This window comes from Acipenser ruthenus, chromosome 1, assembly GCF_902713425.1.
Source record: "Acipenser ruthenus chromosome 1, fAciRut3.2 maternal haplotype, whole genome shotgun sequence".
NCBI lineage: Eukaryota > Metazoa > Chordata > Actinopteri > Acipenseriformes > Acipenseridae > Acipenser > Acipenser ruthenus.
The window spans coordinates 82,170,598-82,192,048 of record NC_081189.1 but is presented as its reverse complement, the minus strand read 5'-3'; the positions used below and the strand labels follow the sequence as shown (position 1 = coordinate 82,192,048).

At 35.4% G+C, this 21,451-nt stretch overlaps 1 protein-coding gene across 4 annotated transcripts in view; it reads left to right on the top strand.

The window, feature by feature from the left end:
- The window catches only part of LOC117420529 (bifunctional heparan sulfate N-deacetylase/N-sulfotransferase 4-like), a 264,467-nt gene that overhangs the window by 143,931 nt on the left and 99,085 nt on the right, over positions 1-21,451 (top strand). Inside the window, exons 1-2 of one of the 4 annotated variants that reach the window (XM_059031090.1) lie at positions 18,564-19,272; positions 20,617-20,873. The exons of 1 other annotated variant lie outside the window; for it this stretch is intronic. The gene's annotated coding sequence lies outside the window, so the exon portion shown is untranslated. Of the gene's footprint in view, positions 1-18,563; positions 19,273-20,616; positions 20,874-21,451 lie in introns of those variants that run through there. 2 more of the 4 variants (XM_059031098.1, XM_059031101.1) reach the window with 2 other exon arrangements.

Below are 21,451 nucleotides of genomic sequence, written 5' to 3'. Positions count from 1 at the left end.
ACAGTGCAATGAGTATGTGAGTATGTAATTATGCTGTGACTTGGGTTGCATAAACCACATTGAATTATTGAAGGAGCTGGATACAATTGACTCTATAATGTGAATTTATAATATACAATTCCATTTATAATGTGATTTCATTCTGTTTCTTTTCATTTAGAAACTTTAAAAAAGTTAAAATTCTCTCTTGCATATGATGTAAATTATGAATGTAATACCCCTTTCACACAGATCAGTTATGACGGCACAGATCTGGCACTGATTCAGCATTTTGGTCTGTGTAAATTGCCTATACCGTTACAGAGCCGTCATATTTTATGCCATCTATAAACCACCTCTCGAGGTGGTTCAGAGACGACACTGAACCGTCTTAACTACCTGTGTGAAATGCTATGCCCGCACTGTAGCGCTATAGTGGGCGTGGATTGAAAGTCAACATCCCACGTGACTGTATACTGGATGTGTTGGGTATTTTTGTTGTTGGTGTTACACACTTTCATTACAATAGCTGATCAAGAACGAGGTAGTAATTTAAGTCTGGAATAAGTTAAGGAATTGCTAACTTTTCAATCTGATGAGGAGGTGAATTCACAAATAGAAGGGACGGTGCGTGATGCTGTAATTTATAGGTGAAATGCTGTTGGCATGAAATCGGTGCGGCGCTGACTGTACTTCTGTTTATACTGTATGTATTACGTACTTTTAATAAAATTTATTGTTATTATGAAGCAAAATACAACTGCCCTAACCAAAAACACCACATAAAAAAGACACATTTTTGTAAGGATTATTTTTGACAAGCTCTTCCCTTGAATGTTTTCATGACAGCTCTGTGTTTATTAAATACTTTTGAGAGCTTTGTAGATTACCCATGCACTGTATTTTGAAAGGGATTAAAGTACCTGCTCATGACGAGATGTAAGATACATAAATTTAATATTACTTTTAGACCTGCAATACAACATTTAAACATGCGTTATCTAGTCTAGCGCCCACTCTAATTTTATAAAAAATATTCATTACTCTGAATAAAATCATTTGGTGCGAGTGACATTCCATGCCATAACAAAACTCACTTGAGTCGTTACATCAGCTTCTTTACTGAACACAGGAAGCAGTATCTGCTGACTACAGAGTCATGCTTTTAAAGAGGCTAGTTTGTTTCTCCTCAAGTCTAATCCAGGAGGATATTCAGATGAAAATTGGTTGTGATTTGTTTCATAGGCATTTAAGTTGCACGCCTAGTGTGTAAGTGATTTGTTGCAGATGAGACACAGATTTTTACCACTGCTTTCAGTGAAAGCAAACTCTTTCTCTCATTCTGGCTTAAAGCCTCATACTTTCGTATATCTCATGGAGGGTATACTAAATGCCATTGTCTCCACAAAACGAATGAGCACTTAATTCAAAATTATCAAATTGACTTTCAACCACACATCCGGCTTTCACTCAAGGTGATCCGAAATATGCATGTCCAAGCTCGTGGTTTCAAAGGTCAAGTGACAAACTGTCCTTGCAGTGAACATGCAGGCTGAAATAAACAGTAGAGAGAGAAGGGGAGAGAAGAAAGAATCATTATTTTAAAGTTTTTCTCTCTTTCATTTTTGTTTATTATTCTTTCTTCAGTTAATTCAAGCCACAAAGTATGCGTCACTCAGCATTTCACCGGGAGCTGCAGTTTGGTAATCTCAGGTATATAGGCTTCAATTTTTTTCATTTAGTTTGCATCCGGTGTGCATTGGTCCTTTAAGTGTTTATTACAACATTCTCATGCTTGACCTAATTAAATAGGTATGTTAATTGTTGTACATTTGAATGAACGACCAACAAAATTCAATCATAGTATGTGTTCCAAAAATACCAAAATCAAAAAGTAGAACTCGCCTGCTAAACAAATGCCAGCAGTAGGTTTTTTTTTTTTTTATCATTTACAGACACTGGCAACAAGGCATGTATTATGTTGTCCATGGTGCTTGTCCTTTCTCTTCTTGTATAATGCTGACACAATTAAGCACAGACCAGTTTGATGCAGGTATCCTCTGTATGATTTAACACCCTTTTTTCTTTATGAAAACATGACGGAATGGCCAGTGAGAAACATGCTTTTTTCCCAGTCTGTGAAGCTAAATCGTTCCAAAATCTGCATAATTTTTGCCGTGCACTTAATTCAGAATCTCCTATACTGTATATAAATGCTATTGTGTTTAACGTAGTGATTTTTTCAGTCCTGCCGCGGAAGCGACATAGTTGTTGGGTAGTTGAAGCCCTCAGGGAAGGTTGCATTTAGAGTGGGTGAATTAAATGAGCATACACTTTTTTAAAATTGGAAATAATTAAATAATGAAATTCAATCATCATTTTATCTAGTGAAAACACTTAAACACATTTCATAATGAACATGTTTCTTTATGTTTTAATTAGGAAACTGCTCTGTTGTACACACTCATTACAATATTAGCAAACCTCTTCACCGTTCCATGTTTATTGCATGTGTTGGTTGATGAGAGTAATTTATATTGAAGTGAAGATAGAGCACTGCAGTGTAAAGAAGCATTGGAGTTAAAATGCTTCAAAACCAACAGCCTTTTTAAAGGCTACCACAGCATTAAAAGAGAGTAATTTCCCTGACAGTAGTGTCGTTGTAGTAACAAATTGTTATTCATATTTTTGTCATATACACTCCTGCATAAGTCAAGTAGAATTACATGATTACACTCAAATAAGTAACGCACACAACACATGCTTTAAATTTAGATTTGTATTGTAGACCTATGACACAACAGAGCAGTGTTCATTATGCTTTATTGTATGTAGTTACATTTTATGTAGCTGCAGTGTGGGATTCTAGCCACAATTTTGTTATTAAAAGTGCTGTATGTCATGTATTTATGTAGTATAATATAAATAAATCCCTTTGAAATTAATAATGATTGCATTATTCGTCATAATGCAGCCCTGTAACATTTCAACAATGGTTTCTGGACTAGAATGTTTTAGTAAATCTTAACACAAGTTGCAGGAAAACTACCTGACTTAAGACCAGACAGGTAACTCGCTCCTTGCTCTCGTTCTGATAAGACTTCTGAGCTTCTGAGCTTAAAATCTCTGGCACCTGTTGTTTTCACCATGAAACGAGAAAGCTGAAACATGGACTTTTGGTTTTGGGCTCAATTCACCATGGCAAAATACTTTTTAAAATGTTTTTTTTGTTGTTGTTGTTTACAAAGTAATACTAAACAAAATAAATGTCAATAATACTTAACTATTTTCATTGTGTATAAGAAAAGTTTTTTTGAAAAAATGAATGGGTCAAACTGGACGCCAATATGAATAAGGGCAGACAGTTGAGACTGGGCGATATATCGAACATATACAGTAATTTGTATTGAATGTATATTTCCACCAGCTGTAGAGACTACAACACGGTTTCAAGAACTTCTTCTTGCTTATATATTATTTATTGTTTTAACAAGTAACGTAAAACTGGAAAAATATAGGAATAAAACTGCTTATAAACATTGATATGTAAATGTGTTCTTTGAAATTATTGTTTCCCTTCAATAATGACGATCTGTAGCTTTACTTTTTGAACACTTTAATTTGTTGTCACCACCCGTTCCCTTGACCAGTGCTGGCCAAATTTTTTCCAACTGCGGGCCACATTGGCTTACTCAAGAAGGGTAGAGGGTCACACAACACGCAATAAAACAAATTTTACAATTTACATAGCCAGGCAGTTTCATGTCATAAATGAAGAACACCACTGAAAGCCCAATCTGCATTAAATCATTTCAGTAAAGCAAGAAATAGTATGTCTCTATTCATGTGAATTGAAGTAAACTGTACCAATTAGGATTTTGCAATACATATTAGTTATTGTTTCTAACAATCTTAGAAACTAAGCATTTCAAAGTGTTGTCTAATAAAAATGAAAATAAACAAGAAATGCAGGAGTACTCACCTAAATTTTCAGTCAGCGAAATCCTAATTTTATTCCATAACCTGCGAAAAATACGTAAATTTACCGTGATTTAAGTAGTACCCTAGTTATAAATCTCCCTTCTGACATGTGAAGGCACTGTGTAAAGGGAACAGTTTGCCCTGGAATGGATGGTCTGACAAATCATTCCAGGGAAAGGTGGAAGTCGACCATCTAGAAAGGGGGCGGAGCCACAGTACACCAATTCATCGCCCCAGACGGGAGGTGATGTGACAATCGTGGATTGGAGGAAAAGCGATTGCACTCGCTAACCAAGGGAGTGTTGCTGAAGGTACAAAAGAGGATGTGGCCGAGCGAACTAGTCCTTTGTTATTATTGCGAGAGAACGACTGAAGGAGTGTAAATAAAAGAACCATGAGTGTTTATTGTTTGTTTGTTTGTTTTGTAATTTCTAATTGTACTTGCTTGTTCTTGTTAGACGGCTAACACGTACCGGGAGCTGTCGCTAAAGGCCAGCACCAACCCAGACAGCAGTGCACTACTGTTCACTAATAAATTGTATTTCACCACTTGCACCAAAACACTCACTCTGGACGTGATCATGTTTGTGTTCTGTGTGTGTTTATACTGTGTTTATTATTTCAGGACTGAACCCCGTGGTTTCACTGTGCAGTTCATATTGCTGTGTATTACCAGGGATTATTATTTACGGTCGCCAAATTAATATAAAAACAAATAAAGGATTGTTTGGACCGTGAACTTTGTTGTCTGTCATCTGTTTAAGCATTGCATCACATCTACACCTGCGCACTGCAAACCACTTTGCCACAATATGTTATTTTCATTTGAAATTAAAAACAACTTTTGTTTTTACAGTTTTGTATGTACATATACCTGTTTACACCTGTTTACATGCTATTTTCTTTTGAAATGTTTATTTTATTATAGTTTTTCATTTTTTGAAGTTGTGCTTTATATGTGGTAAGTTAGAAAATAAACCCTTTTTGTTTAATTGTTCATTTAAATACAGCGTTTCGGTTGTGCAGGTGTTTGATATGATGTGCTTGAATAAAACTTTTGAGTTGTATCCGATAGTTTGTCTTTCATTTTAATATTGATGTTTAACATATAACCATCATAATGACTGTCGGCGGTGGTTTTAGGTATGAGTATAACCGCGGCAGTTCTAGTGTAAACATGGTATAAATTATGCCTTTGTTATTTAAATCAATGGCACATGGCAAACGCTATTTGAACAATATAAATGGCTGCCCTCAATAACCCTGGACGGTGTAAGTGGTGGATACTGTATTATTATTATTATTATTACTATTATTTATTTCTTAGCAGACGCCCTTATCCAGGGCGACTTACAATTGTTACAAGATATCACATTATTTTTTACATACAATTACCCATTTATACAGTTGGGTTTTTACTGGAGCAATCTAGGTACAGTACCTTGCTCAAGGGTACAGCAGCAGTGTCCCCTACCAGGGATTGAACCCACGACCCTCCGGTCAAGAGTCCAGAGACCTAACCACTTCTCCACACTGCTGCACACTAGCATTAAATGAACAGTTATTGTATTTTTTGTTATTTGGTACACTATACGGATATAAGTACCATAATTAAAATTTAGAGTGCCAACTGTTTTTTATGCTCTTCATTACTGTTTGTCAAAGTAACTGTAAATTGAAAATACTTCACTGTGAATATGGTCTCAAAACACTTTTAATCAATTAGACTATGCTAAGCGCAGAAAAAAAGGCATGTCTCAGAATTTGCTATTAAATATGCATTGAATTTCAGATCTAGATATATATTCATTCCTTAGCTAAACCAAGACCAGTCAAACCAAACTGTGACAGTGTGAATAACTGGTTTTGTGATTAAGTTCCTCATGTAATATGCATAATAAATGCCAGCTTGGAATAGTTCAAATGCATGGTTTACAATTTAGGGTGTTTTCTTGTCAGTGAAATATACTAACACTGTCTTGCCTAAAGGCATTCTTGATTCAGATTATGTAAAATAAAAAAAAGCCTTTGTGTCCTCAGAGGTAGTGCTCAGACTGTTTCTGATTGGTTACCCATGACAGGTCTGTGCACAACTTCTGGGAAGAATAAAATGCCACCCTTTTACTGAGAATGACATTGTAATACACTGCCATGCATTTTTGGTGTTCTTTGCAATAGGTTCTCAAGTACATTGTAAACATTGTGGCTCCCATTTCCCCCATAATGCAATTTGACTCGCAAACGTTGGGTGAACATTCCAGATATACAGTACGAAGCATGGCAGACAGCAAAAAACGAAAATCTTTCTCTGTTAAAATGAAATTCGATGCGGTGGACAGAATAAGAAAAGGTGAAACTCAGCACTTTCAAAATATATAAATATTGCAGAATCTACACTGCGTGGATGGCTAAAAGATGAAGAAAAAAAACTGAGAGGTTTTTGATTGACTACAAAGAGGGCTGCTCTAGGAAGAAAAATGTGCCACGCTAAAGAGTGAGACAGGCTGCTGGGTGAATGCGCTGCTGTGGAAGTGCAAGACTGTTGTTTTTGGTGCGGCCCAGGCTAACAGGGGCCGGGAATAATTGTCCCAAAAAAACGTGGATTTGAGTCCCTGCAAATTGTGTGTGTCTCCTTCCTTCATTTTCCACCGTACACTACAATATTAATTTGGCTTTGTGCGCATAGTAAATCATTTTGGGAACAAAAATGCCAGAAATAACGTGACTCCTAATTATGGACCCTGACAACCGCATTATAACAGGGTAGCACTGTATATATATAAACTGAAGCATGACGACATGCAGAATCCTTGTGAATATTATTAAAAATATTACAGTTAAAATTAAATAAATGTGCATGGCTTCTAAGTATGTTTCAAACTTTTCTTAAATAACTTAACTCCATGTTGAAAAATGAGAAACAATCAACTTTAGAGTGTAAATTGTAGTTTTGTTAACTGTTTTAAAATCAGCCACTTGGTTTCTCGTAAGATTTACCCCAGAATTGAGTGTTCAGTTATGGATGAAGTACTTTATCCACTGTCTAGGTACAGCATGGAAAGGTATATATAGTATTGCATTGGAGTACAACCATGATTTGAAGGGATGCCCCTCTAAAGGGGATGAGATGGCATTACAGGATCCATGCTCATATGAAGTGAGACCACCAGACTTGTTTCAACAAGACCCCAAATCAAAATGATTTTCAGTCACTAATGGCCTTAGATAACATTGAACTTCCAAGAAATTAAAGGCTTCTTGTCCTTATGCCAATCCACTAAGAAAGCCATTTTGCAAAAACTAATAAAATGTTAAATGCAATTTACTGTAACACTGGTGACGAAAAACACATTGGATGCATGTGTGTGTGTGTGTACTGTATGGGCATTTTCATTACAATGGAATAAAAAAAGTGCTGGTACTCAAATAAATGTAGTAGTGATAATTTACTTTTTCAAATACTGATCAATTCTGTTTACTATGTAATTTAAAAAATAAAAATAAAAAAAATAAAAATAGGGTACCGTGTATACTGTGAAGCCATAAATATTTGCAAGCCTTGTGCGTTTTTCACCAATGAAAAATTAATTCCACTAACAATACATACTTTGTATATTGCAACAGGTCGCCAACATTTCTGGAGCAAAATAGGTTTTATGGGTGTGATTCACCTAATATTTTGGTCGCAAATATTTATGGCTTTACAGCATCTTTATAATTGTTTAAATGAGGGGTCTGCACAGTCCACTCTCACACGCCATACAAACAATTTTTTTTTTTACCCCGGTTTTCTCCCCAATTTAGTATGCCCAATTATTATCTGTATCCTCGGCTCACCGCTCGCATCCCCCCCGCCGACTCGGGAAACGGAGGCTGGAACACACGTCCTCCGAAACGTGCTCCTGCCAAGCCGTCATTTTTCGCACTGCAGATCCACAGCGATGGCACCAGACCTATAGTGCCGGAGGACAACACAGATCTGGCGGCTCCACTGCATAACCACAGGCGCCCTATCGACCACAGGGGTCACTGATGTGCGGTGAGCCATGGATTCCCCTGCCGACCTAAGCCCTACTTACCCGGGCAGCGCTCGGCCAAATGTGCGCCGCCCCCTAGGAACTCCCGGTCACGGTCGGCTGTGACATAGCCTGGATTCGAACTTGCAATCTCCAGGCTATAGAGCACATCCTGCACTCCGCGCGGAGCGCCTTTACTGGATGCGCCACTCAGGAGCCCCTACAAACTAAATATTAAAAAGACAATAAACAATAATGTTTTTTATTTTTTGGAATATAGTACTGTAAAAATACAACTCCTGAAAGCACACAGAGCGCAAAATAATCATACCTGCATCTAAACAAAGCTATTTTTTGGCTGGTATACAAACTGAGAAGTGGTCGTACTGAGTTCCAGCCAATTTCGAGCACTGCTTCTATCCTTTTGGGAGACAAAAATAAAATAAAATCAATTATCAAGATAGTAATTTCTAAGAGAAAAAAAACTGTCATCCCTCTTATTCCTCTTAATTTGCATATGAATCCGACCTAAAGGTGCAAAAACACTTTCCATCCTTCTCAACTGATAGCCTGTGTGTAGTTTTTACAACTTGGAGTTATAATGTATTGAAAGTCAGTGTAATTTCCCTTCAGTGATGCAAACACGTGAGTGTATGAACAAAACAATCACCAGTCCTGCCAGAAAATTTGATTTAATTTGAGTCTGGTTGCCTTAATCATCCAAAGAAATTGCATTCTATAATTATAGAATATATATAATTTGTTATACAATGCTTGTGATAATGATTGTACATGTTAGAATGGATAAACTGCAATGTGTTAGGACTAAGGTACACACAATATCAACACTAAGATTCCTAATTTAGAATTCATTTTCCATTCTTTGTGAAGAATATATTAAATCCCACCTTTGTCCTTAGTCAGCAGGAGCAAGACAATTACTTTCAACCTAAAGGTTTAAAAATATGGGTTGTCAGTCTTGTTAGAATGCATAATGCTGCAAAACCATTTCCTTTTTCAAAAGCTGAATTCATGTGAATGTAGGCTATTACAGAAAGTTGCATAATATGTTGCACCTTTGGTGGGCTGTTGTACAATTAAAGCATTCATTTAAGCAATTTCACATTTCTCCCAACTTCTTTCCTTCTGGCAGTAAACTGATAATTACAGGATTTTATCTGTTCACAGACTGTCAGAACTAATATTTATTGACTGAGTATGAAAAAGTAAAAACCCCATACCAGTACTTTGTAAAAATTAAGAACAAAAACACAGGTCTTAGAGTTTTCAGCAGCTGTATTTATTAAACTTAGACTAATTGCTTTTCACAGAAGAGTATTTAAATGTACAAATGCATTTTAATTTGACAGGATTCATATATTTTGACTGTTATAGCAGTAAACAGATAGCTACAGCGGTAGATAGATTTGTACATTATACACAGAGGATGATTCGTTAATGTATGAGGAGTGTATATTGCAACGAGTGGGTTGTTCTCATGAGTGAAAAAAAAGAAAGCACTCCATGAACATTCATGTAGTATTCTGTTTAAAATGTATGTTCAGACCATAATCAAACAGCTGAATTTGGAGAATTACTTTCCTTATATTAAACTCTGCATCTTGTTAGTAACGTGCCGTCATTTTGAACAGTATTGTTCCCAGAACTAGATCCTGTACATTTAGCCACTGGCAGGAATAGGACTGCTGCCGGTGTGTTTGTAATTTTGTACCATATCATCATTGAATATATATTTCCTTTATTTGGAGTACTGTTTATTTTAATCTACATCAAACCAAAAGATAGGCTTTAACTCAGAAGCATGTCACAATACCAGAGAAATCACACGGAAAATAAACATATTGTCCTTTTTTATTTAAAACCGAAAAAATGGTTTGGTTCAAATTACTATGCATGTAAACTAACCTGAGATATTTTTTAGTAAACTTTGCTTTAGATATATTGTGTCTATATATTGGATCACTTACAAAGAATCCAAGATTTATTTAATAGATTACACCAAGAAGAAGAAGACGAACAACAACAACAACCTCCTTTTGTATAAGCTAGAATTAGTTATTTCACAAAAACATTGTGAATCATATGTCTCTGTGTGATGTCTGGGGCTGATTGCTGTCAGCTCCACTCACACATTTTGTGGTGAACCACCTTCATATCTCCACCTCCACACACCAGAGGATGTAAAGGGAAAATTATTTTGAGACGCATGTTATCTCATCCACTTTTAGAATAAAGTTTTATAATCAGATATATAATTTAAAATATAAAAGCATAGTTCCTCTGACTGAAACTACAGTGCTGCTGAATGCCTTGGACACCCACACAGGTACACTAGGTTAATCCTGTAAACCAGATAATAAATGTGGTCTCGTTATGCTGCCTTATGAATGACCTTGGTTAGTGGGGGAGATTTGCAGTACATTCTTATGCTAAAATTAAAATAAGCTATGTCATAAACCTGTAATACCCTTTTATCTTATTCAATAACTTTTAAAGGTAGTAAGTAACTCTTACAATACATAATCAGTATGGCTTATAATGGCCCCAGAACCAGCCCTCTGTGTTGACGTCTGTATTATCATAATTATTATTTGTATATTACTGAAAGGGAAACCAGTTTACCACCATAAACTTACAAATATATCTCTATTTTTTTTTTTTATTTGAAAAAACACACTCTCTTGAGAAATGTATATTAATAATTATTAAATGGGTAGAAACAATTGGTGAAAATGCTAGATTCTGATTGACTCAGACCATCTCCCTAGCCATTAGCTATCTGGTGATAACACAACTGTTTGGAACTTCTTTCTCCGAAGCGGCCTCATCACAGTAAACAAAATCAATATGCTAACTGTAACTGTACGCCTGGGTAAACAAAACCACTCGAGTCAGTCAGTATGACAGCAATCCCTGAGATTATCTACAAAAGTTCTGCAGCTGAAAACATTGGAAAAGAAAAGAAAATGTCAAAATCTCACCATACTGAGGTAAATGATGCAGATTTAGACAACCTAGAAATGAATACAACTGTGGAAAACACCAAGCACAACACAAAATGCGCTATGAAAGTTTACCGTGACTGGCTAACTGAAAAGAACATTGGCATTGATTTAAAAACAAAATGTTACAACAGCAGCACCAGCAGCTCAGTTTACTGGACAAAACCCATACATACATGTTGAAACAATGAATGGCAACATCCAGTTCAATATCTACAAAGCCTAAACAAGAAACTATTATTGTAGCCTGAAAAAAAGAAAATATTGTAGAAAACAGTGTAAAGTCAAATGTATTATTGTTAAGCTAATAACTTTGGTGACTGTGGAACTACTTTTTCTCTCAGTGGAAGGTTACACAAATAAAAATTATTTAAAAAAAAGTTTTAAATCTTCTTTATTTACCAACAGCAACACATTCATAGACCCATTTAATAATAGCAATAATACACTCTAGGGTCTGTGTGTTATCATGAGCTATCACCACTTTTTGGGTGGTTGAAGGCACTCGACTTCGTCTCGTGGCTCACAATGCACCCAAGGCGTGGCGATATCTCATGATAACACACACCCTGTCGTGTATTATTGCTTTATTATAAATGGGTTGTGGCAGAGCAGGGCTCTGCCCTTAGAAATACTGGCAGGGAAGGAGTTAAATTCTCCTCCCTGCCCAGATTGATTGCTTCAGGTGGGAGCTATCAACTAATTAATTATTCAATTAAGGACTGAGCCACCTGGCATAAAAGGAGGCTTCAGCCTCCCATTAGGAGAAAGAGTTCTAGCAGGAGCAGGAGCAGGAGCCGGAGCCGGAGCCGGAGCCGGAGCCGGAGCCGGAGCCGGAGCCAGTGTTTTGTATGTGCTGTTTTTCTGTTTGTTTTTGAATCCAGCGAAGGCAACGCCCAGCCTGGAAACCTTTATTTTTGTAAGTTTTGCTTTTTGTTTTGTGTTTATTTTATGTTTAAAACATTTTTGTTTGGCCCTTGTGTCTGTTTATTTTGTATTTTCGTTTATTAAAAAGCTTTATTTTGAACATTAAACTGTCTCTGAGCCTCAACCTCTGTCATCCTTGTCACATGGGTATTTTAAATACTCTATCCTGATTAGTTAAAACAGGTCACATGGGGGTGTGTTGATATTAAAGCATATCACCATGAGTTTGCACTTCTTTTCAAAAAGGTGCGAATCAGTAATAGATATCCATACACAACTAGCCTTTAAAAAAAAAGGCAGACATTGGAATTTATTGTAATAAACATGACTCATGAGATTTATGTAAATTAGTCTGAATTGGACACCAATGATTAGTTAAAGTAGTGAAAAAACGCAAAAGTATTCAAATCAATTAAAAACTCTCCATTCTGATCGCTCTGCTGCTTCTCCCTAAACTACAGAGTTTCCCTAACCCATTCTGGTCGGTTGCATCTCCTGCCCTGCATGCTGTGTGAGCTGATGCAGAATATTTATAAATGCATCTCGACAATTCCTACTGTACCTTTCTCTCCACATAAATCTGATAAGTAATCGGGTATTCCATGCAAATAACGTCTTTCTCGTCACTGAAGCGGTAGCACAAACCTGGTATGGATGCCTCATGTCACTAGCCCAGATAACAAAGGACGATTAAAAAATAACAAAAAAAAAAAAAACAGCACTGTCATCTGATACTGTTACAGGTCTTGTGAGGAAAGGTCTGCATGATTTTAAAGGCAGACTAATTTGTGTTGTGTCATGATGAAAATGAGTTGTACTATTTTACTTTAAAATGTAATGAACAAACCAAGAATTATAACAAATCAAAAAAACAGCATGTTCAATTCAAACTATAAATCGCTTTTTATTTTAATGAATGCATTTTTTTTTAAGTTATATGGAGCAATTCTTTCTTAGCTCTTCTTCTTAGCTGGAAGGATATTTAATAAAAATTACTTTTTTACTTTTTTTTTTTAAATGTAATTAGTTAACCCATTTTATAAGTGCGGTAAGGCACTTCAGGGTGTGTGATATACTCCAATAGCACCATGCCCCGGGCAAAGCCTTATTGCTTACATAACTGTCATCAAATCTGCTCTTGTAGTTATCGTGCACATTTCCATTCATGTTTACATTTTGTTTCTGTTGTTGACGTGTCGTATGTGTCTTTGTTAGGTTGGTAACTCATCCTTGTTTTTTAAATATGTATCATCTTCAAAGGGTGTGAACTAGTATGTGGTTAAATTGAACTGCAGACAGCATGTTTATATAAAGCACTGTAGGCACCAGTTGTCTATATATTGTCATTCTTTCCTTTATGACTCCACTTAGCATTAAAAGATCCTTCTCAAAAGAGACCAAATCTGTTCATCTACTTCAAAACAGAACAATAGCTGAACCAAATACAAAATATATTTTTATGCCTGTACATATTTACTTGTTGGTCATCAAGTGTTCAAGAAACTCAGAGAACATTTGAATACTTCAATCTGTTATCAAGCTGAACTATCATTGCAGGATGTCCTCTATACCCTATATCATGCCTAATTCAATGAAAGCGTGTAGGGGAAGAAAAAAGTCTGTTCACATTTTAACAACCTTGTATTCTTATCACAGCATTTGAAGTAACACATTTGTAAGTTACAAGAAAAAAATGCACTCCAGTATATCAGTCTTCAGTATATGCATACTCTATTTATTTCAATAGATCAGATCACAGTGTGCTAGTGAGCCCTTGTGCTTCATTGTTCTTCACCACTGAGCAGAATGAAACCCCAGCAGTTAGTCCAAACCTCTCCTGCTAGTTTGCAATGTCCACATTCACCAGCAGAGGGTTTTGTTGGTGTGGTCAAGCTACATAACTCCATAGGAATGCTCTTCTCATTCATAAATGGAGTCTATTTAATTGATCTAAACCAAGGGTGTCAAAAGGCATGGGAGCCAAGCCCCCAGGATATTTTGATTTGGTCCTCAAAAGACTGAGGCAGCCTCTTGGGGTGCATTTTCAGATGTTCTTTGTATTTGAATTTGTACATGAGCACATTTTTACAGAGAACACATATTTTTTGATATACTTGCAACATCGGTTTCACATCTTACAATGTCATTATGAAACAGTTTGAAGTAAAGCAGATGGACACCAGTTACATTTTGTATGTTAGCCAAATAGCAACAATTATCATTCCTCTAAATCTCCCTAACAGTAATCTAAATGCAGTTCTCCTTTTAAATCACGAAACATAACCCTCGCTGGTACTTTACATATTTTTACACAGAGAATTGTGAGGGCCTGGAACCAACTCCCCAGTAATATTGTTGAAGCTGACATCCTGGGATCCTTCAAGAAGCTGCTTGATGAGATTCTGGGATCAATAAGCTACTAACAACCAAACGAGCAAGATGGGCCGAATGGCCTCCTCTCGTTTGTAAACTTTCTTATGTTCTTATGTTCCCGAAAAGCACTGTTAGATGTTTGGTTTTCATCAACTATGGCACACATGTGGCTGTATTCGGATACATCTCTGTTTATATCAACTAGTTCAGCAACATTAATGTAACCTTTGTGGACTGTAAGATCCCCACTTCCCCCAGATACATTTCATACAAAACTGGGATAAGCGTGATGACCTACACCGATAACCAGAACTAAATATTGTATTTAAAGCTACATTTTTTGACTACCAACATCTTTGCAATGATACAATATAGATATTAAAATACAGTGCATGATTTCAGTTACTAATAATATATTCATGGGAATTTGATTCTCATGTCTTGTATAATCTTCATTCATAACCTAACATTACACATTCTTGCCTAAAACATTGAGTAAGACCTTTCACATAGAGTATTACAATGTACATACTACTAAAACACCACAGTGCAGACAGCACTCAAACTAAGCAAGGTATTTACTGTACTGCAAGAACTGTCTTAATTTTTCTATTTTATTATTTTATTTTTACAGTTGTATGTTATATTGAATAAAACTGTCAGATTTAATTGATCAATTAACACAATTTTTAAGTTAATACAACTATATCATGCAATTATTTATATCAGGTAATATTTATTTTCAAATATACAGAGATAATTAATATGTGTAAGGGTATTGTTAAATGACATACATGAAACATTAGATGTATGGAATGTATGTTTGTATAATTAATAGCGTAAAGTAATAATAATAATAATAAAAAATGTATACAGTGTGAAATATGTCAGCAGTGTGGAGTAGTGGTTAGGGCTCTGGACTCCTGACCGGAGGGTTGTGGGTTCAATCCCCAGTGGGGGACACTGCTGTTGTACCCTTGAGCAAGGTACTTTACCTAGATTGCTCCAGTAAAAACCCAGCTGTATAAATGGGTAATTGTATGTAAAATAATGTGATATCTGTATAATGTATGTAAAATAATGTGAATCTGTATAATGTGAAATAATGTAAAAAAAAAATGTGATATCTTGTAACAATTGTAAGTCGCCCTGGATAAGGGCGTCTGCTAAGAAATAAATAATAATAATAATAAATATGAATATCAAACAAAAAAACTGTAAAACAGCTTTTAATAAAAACAGATCCAGAAATGAATATCATTATAGTGAAGTTATTGCACCTGTTAGCTTGAGGGATACAATATGTATCACCAACCAATTAACTATAAACTGATAACTGTAAACATTCTCTCAACTAATTTAATTAAGGTTATTTATTTATTTTAAATGTTTAGACATGATAGAGTTTTAACTAATGCAAGAAACTGCTGTCTATTTGTATTGAACCAATGTATTGCCATAGAGTCTAAACTATTTCCTAACAAGCCTGACAGTGTAGGTAATATCCATTCCGACAATCTTAGTTGTTGCTGCAGTTTACAAAGTTGGACTTCTTTATCTGTATTTGTTTGATTTGCCAGGTAAATTATTTCCAGCAATGAGGTTAGACTTTATTCAACAGCTTGTTTACAGAGCTTACATTTATTTTTTTGTTAAATTTGTTTGCAAGACAAATACATATTTTTAATGGTACTGTAACACAATTTGTAGTTTGTGGAAAAGATTTTCCTACAATGTATGAATATTTTATGTGAATTGGATCACTGTAGATTTTCCAAAGTTGCTGTCGAAACAGTGAAAGCAACACTGTCAGCTCATTTTAACTTATGCAGCTAGCTGTCAATGTTTAAGGCAGAAAGACAGAGAACTGTGTAGAAACTAAAATAGTAAAACCAACACACAGACAGTGTACAACAAAAAACTAAAACAAAAGACTATTCTGCAATAACTGCACACCAGTTCAGCCACTGACCCCACTCTGTAGCCTTAGGCAAGTTAACTGATCTTCTTTGGAATCATTCAGATGAGTTGGTGAATAGTGCTATTTTATGTGAGCAAGAAAACACATGAAACAAAAGTATTTAGTGAACATTAACCACTAATTAATATGACAAAGACACAATTTCTAGTAGTTTAACAATCTTTGTAAAATACATAATAATTTAAAAGTAGAACTTAAGTCATTTCAAATAATATGAATCTGCCTACTCATTTATACAAAGTACGTTCAAAGTGCAAGTCTAACCTGCTTTCCCATATAACTTCGATAAGTCATTAATTGCAGGCAACATGCTTGCAATGTGTCATTTTCTTGCATCACTCTCCAGAGGTGTAACTGCAGCTCTGGCAGTGGAGGGCTTTAGAAAATGTACTTGTGTCATTGTTCTGAAAGCTGAGTTGTGATGTTTGTAGCTGAAACCTGTATTATGGCAGGGAGGATTAGAACTGGCACTGGTAATAAATCTGAAAAAGTGAGCTATTCCTGTAGCTAAAGGGGTTGCAGGATCCCATTAAACTTATAATAGATTTGATAATGGAAATGTCATCATCATAATTCCATTTACTCAGAGGGTATACATGTAGAACAAGCCAATGTTAAACTCTTTGAACAAGGAAATAGGTTTAGTTTGTGGGAGAGATAAGAAACAAATAGCCCTGTGTCCCTGTAGGGTATCATCTCATCCAACGCTCCTTCAAAGGACATTGCTGTTCAAATATCTAAATCATACTGACTTTTTTTATGGAAGGAGCTTTTATGATTTACTGGAGTAAACAGAGTTTTCCAAACAGACATGTTATTTTCTTTGACCTTGGCATCTTTTAAATTGGAAAAGGTTTTATGCCACTCCTTTATATATAAGCAGTACCTGCCCCTTGGGTAACTGTATTAAAGTTATGTTATCAGTTTTATCTTCTGGGGAAAGTTTACAGTAAAAGCTATTAGAATCTGAAAAACAAGTTATCCTCAAATTGCAGAAACTGTGTAAGAAATTGAAAGATATATAGAAATTAAATTTGGCTTGGTATTTATTTTTTTATTTACCGGAAGTCCCAACAGCAATAACATGTGGTCTTTAAATTGATGAGCAATTGGTCACACTGTTCCAGTCTGCAGTTTGCTTGCATAGTTTACCAATTTGTTTCGAAATGTCTCCTTTCAACTCAGATCAGGAGTTAGCTATGTGAGTCTACAAATGTGGACAATAAAAAAAAGAACTACAAAATCTAAAAAAAAAAGAAATAGAGAGAAAAAAAAACATGCAGGTGTTTTACACAGTTAAACAGTGCATTTTGGTGTATACATATGATACTGAAACCAGATAAACTGGAAATTATTTTGTCTCAAGCGTTGCCAGTTCTAAGCATTTGATGTAAACGAGGCATCACTTTGGAAGAAACTACAATATGTGCAATCTGATAACTTTTTTTTTTGGCTGACAATGGCACCCTGTTCTTCTTAAAGCTGTGCCTTAAAAGAGCAAATTATATATATATATATATATATATATATATATATATATATATATATATATATATATATATATATATATATATATATATATATAATTCAGAATGTTAAACAGCAGGACTCGTAAAGCTGTAAATCACTCGCCACTCTACTAAAGTCTTTGCCATTGGTTGGACGATACCATTTGTACTGTTTAGCGTTTAGTCTAGCAGAATGAAATGCATGTTTGACAAATTCTGATAACAAGGCAAGTCTCACTGTGTTCATTACACTGTTTATACTTAACAGATGCACACTAGCTTGGATTACTAAATAATGTATTGCTGGATGGTAAGATTTACAGTGTATGCTACTGTATAAAGATCAAAGTCTGACAGATTTGCTTACAAATTCAGAGCCCTTTACATGTTGTTGATAAATGTTGACAAATTATACTTTGTTTTAGGTATACTGTAGGTGTTTGTGGCAAACAATACAAAAGCCTTAACCAAAAGAAAGAGAATGAAATACACAACATTGAAATTGTAATATATTTTTTACAAACAAAATACAGTAGTTAAATGTATCCTTGATGTATTTTATTTGATGCAGAGATTATCCAAGACAATATAAAGACAAAAGCAAACAGAAATACTTGTATAAAAACGTCTATCTTTTCATACAGCTTGTACAATGTGCTTCTTTAACACATTTTTTTTTTCTTCTCCTGCACACAATAGTACAGGCTAGTTAAAAAAAAAAAAAAAAAATTGATTAATTAAAGCTGTGTCATGCTTAGTTAAACATTTACCCGAAAACTGTACTCCAGTGTTTCAGGCAATTGAAAGCTCTTTGTTGTTTGCAGTGCATCTTAAAACTGTCAAAGAGTGCAACCGGGAATGACATTTTTCTCCTGTGTTTGTCAGAAGCCTGATTTTGAGAGAAATGGCACACAACTTACGCAAGTGCATGGTGACAGATCCAGGGTATCCTTTGGGAGTATCAAATCAATCATGAGATTGTGAGAGGAATTCAGTTGAGCACTGAATTAGCTTCCAATGGAATGCATTCATGTGTAACATCCCACTGTCTAAATGACACCAAAATGGCTCCTAGTCCTTGAAAGACTTTACCACGATTAGCTGGAGGAATTGGATGTTTGTGTCAATCACTGTCCAGCACCGGCGCTTTCCATAGTTCTGTAGGTGAGAGACGCTGGCTTTCCGATGAGGGAGACAACAGTAGCAGCAGCTGTCGGGATTTTTTGTGGTGATTAAATACTTCTTGTGTCTTTTCCGTTGCTGTAATCCTTGTACCAGAGAAAGAAGCTGCTTGAGAATAATGGTGAATAGAGCAGTGAATCATTCCAGCTGGCTGCATCTTAAAGAGGACTCTGTATAGAATGAGATTGGGCTCCCTTGTTCAGTCACTAGAGCAGCAGCATTTTAAGGAGTTTCTCCTAGAAATTATTCCAGAAAGAGAGGCGCTTCTTCTTTGCTCAGTTGTAGTCACATTTCTGCACGAGGTAAGTGAGCATAGAGTCCCTTGGTGTCTCTCACTGAATGAGCCACAGTGTTTGAAAATACTGATGCATATTGAAACTTTTTGTGTTCCTGTTTGTGAACAAGCTGGTTTGAGCTGTTTTTAGGCATTTCTCTGGCTTTTGTTAACTATAAAAATGACAGATATGTATTTATGTTCTCATTGTTTCAAATGTATGTTGTAATGAGCTTAGTCAAGTCATATTTGGTAGTTGTCAACATATATGTGTGCTAGCAGTCTCATTTTTGTCACAAGCAGAGAAAGATGCTTTGATGCGCTAATATTATTTTAATTGTTTTTAGTGCACATAGATACTTGAGTCTGCTGTTTTACAGGAAAATATGTTTTGATAAAAAAAAAACAACTAAATTGCAGTTGGAATTGTGCAAGAATACAGTGTACAGTACAGAATTGTTTATGCTTCCTGTTTTGGTAAATACAGTGACAACATGAAAACCAAACACTTCTACTTTGTTATTTACAATTTAAAAAAACAACAACCATTTATTTATACTTCATGCAAAAACATTTTCTGTGCAGGTAAATGTTTACAATTTACATTTCAATGATAGAAAAATGTTTAGTTATGGAAATGTAGTAAACCATTGTTCTATCTAGAAAATGCACAATACAATTTTAATATTGAAAATAACGGCATTAGAAACTCTGATATCAATCTGGGAATATTTACTGAAGATGTTAATTTACTAAAAAGCACAGTGTAAAATAAAGCAATACAATTTCTGCTCACCCAGCAATGAGTAATTGCCTAAACCAGGTGGAAAACTGTGTGTACCATCACGTTTGATTTATTAAGCTTTCAGTTATGTCTGGAGAGAATGACATGAAATCACCATTGCAAAAGGCCACTACATTTGTTATTGCTGTTGTGAAGATTTATTGATTAAAAGCAAGTTCCACTGCACCGTAAAGACTGGAGGATTGGAGGGTGTTTTTCCTTTCCACTCACAGATTACTGTGACTCTTGTATTGGACCTTTTTGTGATTGCAGACACATTAGATCTCTGAGATGCAATTTCTGGTAGTGACTGGCTTTAGACTTCAAGTAACATATAAGCAATGGCTGCCCTCTAGTGCTAGAACTTGATTTAAAGGGGATTGGACCACTTACACACAGACAGTAGTAGCCTTGCTCTAAATGACACAGCACTCCCACTGTGGAGATTAGAACGTTTTGAGAAATGCAAGTTAGCATGTCAAGAGAAATGTATCTTCTCTAGTATACAATTCAGAAAGAATAAGATAAAGGATGATGATTATTATTATTATTATTATTTGTCATATTGTGCTCTTGTCTCTTGTCTAGCTGATCCCTGGAGCCAGCATTACACTTCAGCCATTAACACCAGACAGAAGGATATCTATATCATCATATGGAAGGAAACGTAAATGGATGGAGACACATATGGATCACATTAGTTTACTGTAAGGCTACGTCTTAGTTGGTGCTTATCTTGGCAAGAGCCGAGTTCAAATCAGCATGAAGTTTTAACATCTACTCTCGTGTAATGGAAATCATGTGTTGTACTTGCACATTGTCAATGGAAACAGCTTAGAAAACAGGTAAGTTGTTGTTTTTATTTCTGACTTAACAGCAGAGACAGTGTGGGAAAGTCTGATAACTATTGGTTCTGATAACCGCACTTTGATTCCTGCCCAGTCTCTGGCGTGTAATTTGATTATGAATGATCTTTGTTAATTATTGAGAGATAAAATTATTTTTCACAAACAGATATCTTTATTTTCTTGATGAGCTGTTTAGTTAGATGTTGTTATTCTTAGGTGCACTGCTAACCCCATATATCACAGATAAAAACACTTGACCTACTGGATTGCTTTTTTTTTTACATTACAGCGATCAGGTAACACACATAAAATCCACCAAGTACAATCATTAGAAACACTAAATGTATCAGATGTATGTGAATCCTATGAAATCAGTTAATTTTCAATTTGCTGATATTAACCTTAGTAATAACTTTGGAAAAAATATTGCAGTTGATGTCATATATCTCAGGTCAGCTGCCAGAGGAAAAAAATTACACAGTATCCAATTATCTGATTAATGTGATTTCTTAAAAACTTATGCTGATTTTTTTAAATAATCCCTAATAGAGCAGCATTAAAACATTGCAGTTCAT